Source organism: Lolium perenne, chromosome 3 (genome assembly GCF_019359855.2).
Source record: "Lolium perenne isolate Kyuss_39 chromosome 3, Kyuss_2.0, whole genome shotgun sequence".
NCBI classification, from domain to species: Eukaryota; Viridiplantae; Streptophyta; class Magnoliopsida; order Poales; family Poaceae; genus Lolium; species Lolium perenne.
This window is the reverse complement of record NC_067246.2, coordinates 251685562-251696274: the sequence shown is the minus strand read 5'-3', so window position 1 is coordinate 251696274 and position 10713 is coordinate 251685562. Positions and strand designations below refer to the sequence as shown.

Here is a 10713-nt window from a genome sequence, read left to right as displayed (position 1 = left end):
AGAGAAATCAGAGGGCACCTGATCAGCCGCTGTTTCTACAGGATCCACAAGCCGATGCTGCCCCATCTCAGCGAAGAAGCATTGTCGGTTCCTCGCATCTTGACGGATGTGGAGGAAGCTACCCCGTGGATTATGTCACGGAGAAGACAGATTGCGAGCTACATATGTTAATCAGGACCGCGTCTGTTAAGGTGGCGGTCGGCTATGTGTACCCAAGTGAAGATGGAGCAATGCACCATCATATGCCCATTCCACCTGGTTGTGTTCGTGTCGGGGTGGATGAAGTTGTTTCGGGTTTTGAAAAAGTGGAGCTTGATATTCCTAGAGGTGAAGATGAGAGGACACTGGCCGATGTCAAGCACGGTTTCGCCCTATGGCCGAAGAAGTACGTCGTCCTTTTGCAAAGGCCACCGACTCCTACACATGAGCAGCAAATGCCATCGACTCCTCCTGGTGGCAGTCCTGGTGAGCAGCCAAGTCCACACCTACCTGAGAGGGACCCCAGCGTGAGTCCACCATCTCGAGATCCTCCGCGACGTAAGACAGCGTCCGTTAAGCGGAACGGTACGCCGCCTAGAAAGAAAGCTAGAAAGGAGAAACAACTGCCGCCTACTGAGAAGTTACCTTGGGAAAAAACTCCAGAGGAAAACGCGGAGGCCGTTCAGGCCGAGTTGAAGAAATGGTTTGCACCGAAAGTGCCAGAGATACCTTTCGAGAAGACACTAGATCCGGTGAAAGTTGTGCGTACCGTTGACAATCTATATGACCCTGTACCATCGCCGCCATCTGACTATGCGCGTTCTATTGAAAGGTCGTATGACAAGATGATCGAGGCGACAAAACCCGTTCAATCGGGTATCAGGGAGATAAAAGGGATACACAGTGTCTACCAGCTCGGACAACAACCCGTTCAATCGGTCGCCCCTCTCAAGGTGTTTGACGGGAAGACCGTTCAAAGTTCTCGACAAGACGCAACTGATTACGCCTTAGCTGAACGAGCATATCAGTTTGTTCAAGGGAAAGATTTGGTCGAGAATCTCAGGAAGGTACCAACATGTATGCGTAACTTGCATTCGTGGTACCTTAAGGCCTCAAAGGAAGGGATTGAGACTATCATGGTGCGAGTTAGGGAAGAGCACTACTTCCAGGAGTACTGTGTGAACGTTGACTTCGCCGAACTCTTTCAGTTATACAATCTCCGGGCCCTCGACAAATCAATCATCAGTTGCTATTGTCTGTAAGTGATTTATTTATTTAATTTGAGAAGTCGTTCATTGTCTGCAGATTATAATCTTTTGTACGCTATATTATGCAGATCGAAGATGCTCGAATGCAAAAGGGACGATATCACAGACATTGGGTTCATTGACCCGCACACAATGCATGTTAAAACCATAGAGAATCCCCTCTATAACAAGGATACACCGCAGACTTTGCTAAGGTTTTTGAAGCGACAACGTGACAAAAAGCTAATACTTTGGCCTTACAACTTCGAGTGAGTCTTACTGTCTTATAACACATTATATTTTGCTCACCGTATGTCAAAATTTTAACTAATGACTTATATATATGACACTACATATTGAAACGTGCGTAGGTTTCACTTTATTCTTCTCGTCATCAATTTGGAAATTGGAGAAGTTGAAGTCTTGGACTCACTAAGCAAAAAAAAAAAGGATCTATACGTGTCTTGTTTTTTAATGCTCAGAAGGTAATTTTAATTCTTATCGGTTTGTTTCGTTAATTTCCTGCTTTGAACTAATTGATGACTCTTTTATGCATTTTCTTTTGTCGAGCAGCGTATGGCAAACTTTCATCAAGGAAGATACGTCCCGTGAATGGACACCGAAGCTGCGATGGCGTGCGAAAGTAAGTAGTACTACCTAGGTCCACACACCTTTTAATTATCATACTTGACTATTGTTTGATTGAATTATATTCTTGTAAAGAAATGCCCGCAACAACCTCCGGGGACCGATCTCTGTGGATTCTTCGTTTGCGAGTACATCCGCAGAATTGTCAGCGAGAGAACGAATAATGAAAGAAATAAAGAGGTACAAAAACAATCTTCACAAATTTGTTTTGTTATCATAAGTTGTGCTGAGTTTCAGTAATAGTTGTTTCATGTATTCATTTGTATCTTATTCTTTTATAGTTGGCAAGAAAGCGGAACAAGCTCTCAATCGATGACCGCTTCATAGCAATAGGCGAGGAATTGGCGGGATTTTTCCTTCGGGACGTCATACCACCACTCGCAGAGTACCACTATGAATGAAGATGTACATGTTACATATATAGTTGACTCGAAGAGTACCACTATGCTACATGTAATAGACATATATAGAGTACGCCTCGGAGAGTACCACTATGCATGAAGATCGATCTTCATGCATAGTGCTACTTAATTTGCGATCTTATGCAATAACATGTGTGTTATATTATATGCACCAACTTGCTATGCATCATCTTGATCTTCATGTACTACCTAAACCCAAACGCGTTTCTGGTGCATCGACGCGATATGAAACAAACCGATATCCCTAAACCCCTCCAAAAACCCTAAAAAACCAATTCTCTGCCGCGGCAGAGATTTGGGCAAATTCCCTGCCGCGGGTGGGAACCTTTGGTACCGGTTCGTATTACCAACCGGTACCAAAGCTCCTTGGCCCTGAGCTCTCCTGGTGGCCCACGTGGAGGGCCTTTTATACCGGTTCGTAAGCAACCGGTACAAAAGGGAGGGGCCTTTAGTGCCGGATAATTAATACCGGTTGCTCAACCGGTACTAAAGCCCCTCTGGAACCGGTACTGATGAGAGATTTTCTACTAGTGCAGGGAAGGGGACGTAGCAAGCCTTGCCGAAGATCGCCAAACGAAGCCACCTTTGCCACACAACCTTCGGAGAGCTACATGTTGTGGACTCCAAGACGATGTCTTCAAGAAGATCGCGACACCGGAGTGCCGCCACCGCCCGATCCGAGGATCTTGGGTTTTCACCCGGAGATAGTAGGAAGAAGGAGAGAAGCCCCATGACGCCTTCAAGAAGGGGACGGCGTACGCGGACGTCGCCGTCATGGCCCAAACGGGCAAGGGTTTCCCCTCGGCGTCTCTCCTCCTCCTACACAGGGTTAGGCCGTCGAAAGTCGACCGAACCGCCGCCACAACATCTCCGGCAGTCCACGCCGGATCCAGCATGCGTGTCATCCGGCTGCATGATAACCTACGGGACTAGCAGAGAGAGAATGATGAAGAGCCGGCCGGGCTAGGATCCAGCACGAGCAAGCAAAGCGCCGACGAGCAGTAGCTACTTCCCCGGTTCCATCAGAACGGGTGGCCCGCCGGCGCCGACGCCGAGCAGGCAAAGCGCCCGTGAAGGAAGGCCGCTTCCCCAGCCTCCAGTCCAGCCTCCCCGCGCATGCGTCACGCAACGAAGTTCCGGCCCGCTTGGCGTGGCCCCTAGCAGATCGTCGGATTCTTGCAGCCATGTTGGCTTCCCTTTGCCGTCTGTCGCGCACGGATCGGCACAGAACCGGGGGGCTTGGTCGCTTCCGCCGCTAGGCTACGACGAACACCCTGCATCTCACGTCTCCTTGCAGCTTGGCGGCACGCGCCTGCGCTGCGCAGGGACCGTGCTCGGGCTCGACGGGCGCTGCCGCAACCCGGGACTTTAAGTGTAGGTCTTAATTTTTACCATAACAGCGTCTGTAGTCCAACGGTTAGGATAATTGCCTTCCAAGCAATAGACCCGGGTTCGACTCCCGGCAGACGCATTTTTTTCTGCCTAATTAGCTCGTTTAATTATGCAATCATCATTTTGTTGTTTTTGCATGGGCAGGTCTCAGTTGCCTTTGTGGCCTCTTCATCTGCTTCGCTGTTCAATCGACGAAAAACGAGATTTATCCAAAAATCTGAATTCTTTTTCTTACAGCTGATTATCGTTCATCATCCTGTTTGGTTTTCTAGCGAAATCGTTAAAAAAAGGCCGATCTCCGCGAAGGGAAGGCAACTCGCTCCGCGCGCGACAAGTGGCGCGCTGTGGTGCCAGAAAATCCCTGTGAAGTGGTCTCCCTGCTCGCCACGTGTCGCAATGGGAAGCAAGGTGGGGATGGGAAGGAGAGAGAAGACTGGGTTATGTCAGTTTTTCCCTTTTTCTTCTAGATTCGTTTTTTCAAAATGAAATATCTTGAGAACCGTAAGTCCAAATTACGAACCGTTTTCACTTTTGAGATCCTCTCGTCGAGATCTTTAAAACTAGATGCCATGTTGATAGGTTTCGAGATACTTTTTTTTCGTACATCCTATAATACTATGTTTGTACTCGTTTTGTGTATCTAACTGTACCCGTGCATGAACTGATAAGTACTTCTGTTTTGAATGTTTTTGGTGCATTTTTCCCTTTACTCTTGTGAGCAACTGTATGTGTACTCGTTCGTGGGCGCGACTGTACCTGTCTTATGTGGACGACTGTACCTGTACTCGTTCGTGTCATGATCGCTTGTCTCGTGTGCGATCAGACTTATTCGTGTGCGCTGATCAGACCTGCCGTGTGCGCGATTGTACCTACCCGTGTGCGCGACTGTCCTTGTAGTCGTTCGTGTGCGCCATCAGATCTTTTACTCGTGTCTTGCGATCTGTCCGTGTGCACGATCAGATCTACCCGTGTCTTGTCAGATTTGTACTCGTTCTTTGTCGCCACTGTACTTACACGTGTGCACGACTGTATCTGCCCGTGTGCACGACCGTACCTACCCGTATGTGCGATTGTACCTACGCGGGTTGTACTCATGCAGGGGTGTATTTTACATAGGTTTGTACGCGCGCGTCGTACTCGTTCGCGCGGGGCGTGGCTGACTCGCGCGTACTCGCGCGGAGTACAGCGCTGAACTCGGTGGAATACGTCGCGTGGCTGCCTTGGATGGTTGCTCGCGCGGGGCTCTTCCCTAGCTAACACATGTCGAGCAGAGCGCGGTTCGCTCGCGTGAGGAGGCCTTCCCGCAGTGATACCCGTTTTCTAGAGGACTTTGATCATCTGATCATTTTTCTCTCGTATCACTTTTGGATGCAACTTTGTTGGGCTCAGCTGTCCACCTGGATGGAGACTGCAAAGTACGCTTTCGATTTCACTTCAATACTGGGCCGAGATTGCTTGCCAACGCCCAACGGTAATGGCGCAGACCGAACCCGGTTCAGTTTTACTTCGGTGGATCTAGGGTCTGTTCGGTTTTTGGATGAAGTGGAATGGAATGGAATGGTTCCATTCCATTCCATCTCATCCCATCCCATTTCATCTAGGTGTTCGGTTGATTTCAGAAGATGTGGAATGGAATGGAATCTAATTAGTCTAAACACCCAATTAATTAGACCCTAATTTAATCTAATTAGTCTAAACATCCAATTTTAGACCACAGGAGAGGAGCAAGGTCGCACCACGCCCGCGCCCGGTGACCTCCGCGCCCGGCGACCTTCGCCCGCCCGCGCCCTGCGACCTCCGACCTTCGGCCCGCCCGCGCCCGGCGACCTTCCACGCCCCGCCCGCGTCGGCCGACCGTCGGAGCGAGAGGAGGAACTCCCGTCGATGGAGGAGGCGGGGCCGGGAAGGAGGCGAGGGTGGCGGAGGGCGGCGGGCATGGCGAGAGGGCGGAGGGCGGCGGTGAGGATGCCGCGCCGCAGCATCGCCGGGGAAGGAGGCGAGGGTGGCGGAGGGCGGCGAGCATGGCGGAGGGCGGCGAGCATGGCGGAGGGCGGAGGGCGGCGGTGAGGGGCGGCCCGCCGGCGCGCATGAGCTCGAGAGAGGGGAGAGAGAGGAGGTCGCGGCTCGCGGGGAAGAAGTGATTTGCACCATAATAGAGCCTGTTCCACTTCGTTCCACCGAATCGGCCGGACGGGCTCGTTCCGGATCTACAGAGAATATTCCCTTTTGAGGAACGCGTTGGTTCCGTTCCATCCCAGAACCGAACGCAGGAATCGCCCTGAGGAACGACTTGATTCCATTCCGTTCCATCCGGTTCTGAAACCGAACAGACCCCTAGTCTGGCATTTTCACCAGTACAAAGGTGTGTTGTTCCGGCAAAACCTATACACCGACCATGTCGGTGGCTACCGGCCACCGCACACTCCTTGGTCGGGTATGGGCCAGGCCCATTTGTGGCTATTTGGCCTGTAGCAGTTCATTTTTTTCTTTTTTTCTGGTTTTTTTCTGGTTTCTTTTCTTTTTTCTGTTTTCGGTTTTGTTTGTATTTTTTTAGATTCGAAAATTTTAATTTTTAAAAATTGTTTAAATTGAGAAAATGTTCAAATTTGAAAACCGTTCAAATCTGAAAACCTTTCAAATTCGAAAACCATTCAAATTTGAAAATTTGAAAATTGTTCAAATATGAAAATTGTTCAAATTGAAAAAGCATTCAAATTCGAAATTTGTTCATATTTTAAAAACGTTCAATTTTGAAAATTGTTCGAGTTAAAAAATTGTTCAAATTTGAAATTTTGAAAATATTCAAATCCAAAAAATGTTCAAATTTAAAAACTATTTTGGTTTCAGAAAACTGTTCAAATTTTATGAAAAACTTTTTGTCGAAAAAAGTTTTTAAAACGGTTAGATTTTAAAAAACGAAAATATAAACAGAAAAGAAAAAACAGAAAATTAGGAAGAAAAAGAAAAAAGAAACTCACCTGACGTAATGGGCCGCGGCCGATTAAATTACCTGGATCGTGGGAGGGTGTGCGGTGCCGAACAGCCACCGACCAGATCGGTGGCGAGGAGCTCCCTGTTGTTCCTACCCTCCCACACTCCCATTCTGAGGTGTACACCGCAAAATTTCACCGAGAAACCATGCATCTTGGATCTTGCCACCACCCACCGCCTTGTCGCAATATATTTACTGGCAGTCTTCCTTAAAAAAAGAATTGCCAGCAACGACAGAAACTCAACTAAGGCATTTCACATCGCGGGTAAAAAAACCAAAAAGAAGAAAAAAATCCTAATACCGCGCCTGTTCTTCTGGTCGTAGGATGAGTAGGTGTGTTCGTTCCGCACAAAGCACGTCGCACATGCCCTCGCCGGTTTTCGCTTGCAAAGCGAGATCCAGTCAACCTATGGCCCTATGCGCATTTACCAAATGATTTCACTGCATAGTCCGTGCAAAAAGGTCAAGCTGAAGCTTCTGCAGCTTTTCCCTCGTTAATCTTTTGCATCCACCATCCTCTTATTAACATGTTGTAAATGGCTTGAGGTTATCTAAAGAGTGAATTCCACTTTTTACCCCCTAATATCAACTTTGTGCCACTTTTTACCCAATCTAATTTGTATTCCTCAAAACTACTCCATTTAACAAACTTTTTTCCACTTCTTACCTCTTTTTATATTTACTCCGTTCTGACAGGTGGGTTCCACTCTCAGTCCGACGTGGTGTGTCCTAGTCAGCTAGGTGAGGCTGAACCAAGCCGGTTTAGGCAGTGCTGGTTTATCTCCGGCGAAGCACACCCGATCGCACGGACGTGAGCCAGACCCGCCCTCTTCCCTTTACCCTTTTCCCTCTCCCCGAGCTATGGATTCGACGGCATCAAGGAGACCTGGCGGCGGCGGCCGGTGCTGAAGTGGGTGGTTTGTCCGTCGTGGGTGGAGACGAAGCAGCTGGCGCGAAGGAAGCCAAGGGGACAGCGCCACCATAGGCGTTGAAGAGTGTGAATTGCACGGGACTTGGCGCAGTACCGGAGCAAGGAGACCTGGCGGCGGCGGCCGGTCCAGCGGAGCACCGACGGCGGTGCCACGAATTCTACGGCTGTTGGCTCCATGGGGCTTCGTGTTCGGCTGCAGAGCCGCGGCGGCATCATGAGTGATGCGGGACATGCTCTGGCCTGGGCTTTGTGCAGCAGCGGAACGCCAACGGTGCCGAGCTGGGTGGTTGATACGTCTCCAACGTATCTATAATTTCCGATGTTCCATGCTTGTTTTATGACAATACCAACATGTTTTGTTCACACTTTATATCATTTTCATGCATTTTCCGGAACTAACCTATTAACAAGATGCCACAGTGCCAGTTCCTGTTTTCTGCTGTTTTTGGTTCCAGAAAGGCTGTTCGGGCAATATTCTCGGAATTGGACGAAATCAACGCCAAACCTCCTATTTTTCCAGGAAGCATCCAGAACACACGAGAACCGCCAGAGAAGGGAGGCAGGGCCACCACACCACACCCCGGCGCGGCCTAGGGGGGGGCGCGCCCCCCTAGGGTGTGGGCCCCCCTTCGACCTTCCTGCGCCGCCTCTTCGCCTATAAGAAGCCCCTGGATCAGAAAACCCTACACCAATCGACGAAACCCACGAAAACCTTCCAGAGCCGCCGCCATCGCGAAGCCAAGATCTGGGGGACAGGATCTCTGTTCCGGCACCCTGCCGGAGCGGGGAAGTGCCCCCGGAAGGCTTCTCCATCGACACCGCTGCCATCTCCACCGCCATCTTCATCACCGCTGCTGCTCCCATGAGGAGGGAGTAGTTCTCCATCGAGGCTCGGGGCTGTACCGGTAGCTATGTGGTTAATCTCTCTACTATGTACTTCAATACAATGATCTCATGAGCTGCTTTACATGATTGAGATTCATCTGAGTTTTGTATCACAATTCATCTATGTGCTACTCTAGCGATGTGTTATTAAAGTAGTTCTATTCCTCCTGCACGTGTGTAAAGGTGACAGTGTGTGCACCGTGTTAGTACTTGGTTTATGCTATGATCATGATCTCTTGTAGATTATGGAGTTAACTATTGCTATGATAATATTGATGTGATCTATTCCTCCTACATATGCATGAAGGTGACAGTGTGCATGCTATGCTAGTACTTGGTTTAGTAGCGTTGATCTATCTTACACTAAAGGTTACTTAAACATGAGCATTATTGTGGAGCTTGTTAACTCCGGCATTGAGGGTTCGTGTAATCCTACGCAATGTGTTCATCATCCAACAAAAGTGTAGAGTATGCATTTATCTATTCTGTTATGTGATCAATGTTGAGAGTGTCCACTAGTGAAAGTGTAATCCCTAGGCCTTGTTCCTAAATACTGCTGAGTTACTACTACTTGTTTACTGTTTTACTGTGTTACTACTGCTGCAATACCACCACCATCAACTACGCGCCAAGCACTTTTCTGGCACCGTTGCTACTGCTCATACATATTTATACCACCTGTATTTCACTATCTCTTCGCCGAACTAGTGCACCTATTTGGTGTGTTGGGGACACAAGAGACTTCTTGCTTTGTGGTTGCAGGGTTGCATGAGAGGGATATCTTTGACCTCTTCCTCCCTGAGTTCGATAAACCTTGGGTATCCACTTAAGGGAAACTTGCTGCTGTTCTACAAACCTCTGCTCTTGGAGGCCCAACACTGTCTACAGGAGAGGAGGGGGAACGTAGACATCAAGCACTTTTCTGGCGCCGTTGCCGGGGAGGAAAGGTAAAAGGCACTCATACTCCGGTTCCAGGTAAAGTACTTTTCTGGCGCCATTGTATTTGTGCTCGAAGCTATTTCCTTTAGATCCTGCAATTGCATCTTTTTGTTTCTTGTTTACACTAGTTAGGCATAATGGAAAACAACAAAAATATGAGAGATCTTTATGAACTTTATCTTGAATTAGGACATGATGTGTTTGAAGAGAGAATTAAAAAACCCATGGAACTTTATATGCATGCTAATGGGAATGTTATTAATATGAATGCTTTGAACACTATTGTTGCTAATGCTATGGAAAATTCTAAGCTTGGGGAAGCTGGTTTTGATGAGCTTGATATTTTTAGTCCACCAAGCATTGAGGAGAAAATTTACTTTGATGATACTTTGCCTCCTATTTATGATGATTATAATGATATTGATCTTTTAGTACCGCCTGTTATGGAGGATAAATTTGATTATGATTATATTATGCCTCCTATATTTGATGATGAGAATAATAATGATAGCTACTTTGTTGAATTTGCTCCCACTACATCTAATAAAATTGATTATGCTTATGTGGAGAATAATAATTTTATGCATGAGACTCATGATAAGAATGCTTTATGTGATAGTTATATTGTTGAGTTTGCTCATGATGCTACTGAAAGTTATTATGAGAGAGGAAAATATGGTTGTAGAAATTTTCATGTTACTAAAATGCCTCTCTATGTGCTGAAATTTTTGAAGCTACACTTGTTTTATCTTCCTATGCTTGTTACTTTGCTCTTCATGAACTTGTTTATTTACAAGATTCCTTTGCATAGGAAGCATGTTAGACTTAAATGTGTTTTGAATTTGCCTCTTGATGCTCTCTTTTGCTTCAAATACTATTTCTTATGAGTGCATCATTAAAACTGCTGAGCCCATCTTAATGGCTATAAAGAAAAGAACTTCTTGGGAGATAACCCATGTGTTATTTTGCTACAGTACTTTGTTTTATATTTGTGTCTTGGAAGTTGTTTACTACTGTATCAACCTCTCCTTATCTTAGTTTTGTGTTTTGTTGTGCCAAGTAAAGTCTTTGATAGAAAAGTAAGTACTAGATTTGGATTACTGCGCAGTTCCAGATTTCTTGGCTGTCACGAATCTGGGTCTACCTCCCTGTAGGTAGCTCAGAAAATTAAGCCAATTTACGTGCATGATCCTCAGATATGTACGCAACTTTCATTCAATTTGAGCATTTTCATTTGAGCAAGTCTGGTGCCATTTTAAAATTCGTCAATACGAACTG

At 47.1% G+C, this 10713-nt stretch overlaps 1 long non-coding RNA gene and 1 other non-coding gene across 2 annotated transcripts; both read left to right on the top strand.

Annotated features, from left to right (window-relative positions):
- The first annotated feature begins 1762 nt into the window (after positions 1-1762).
- Positions 1763-2693, top strand: LOC139837643 (uncharacterized). Its single transcript, XR_011754234.1, has 3 exons — positions 1763-1869; positions 1950-2054; positions 2156-2693. It is a non-coding gene; the product is annotated as an uncharacterized lncRNA (long non-coding RNA).
- A 1002-nt stretch (positions 2694-3695) lies between these two features.
- Positions 3696-3767, top strand: TRNAG-UCC (transfer RNA glycine (anticodon UCC)). Its single transcript has one exon. It is a non-coding gene; the product is annotated as a tRNA-Gly (tRNA).
- The last annotated feature ends 6946 nt before the right edge of the window (positions 3768-10713 follow it).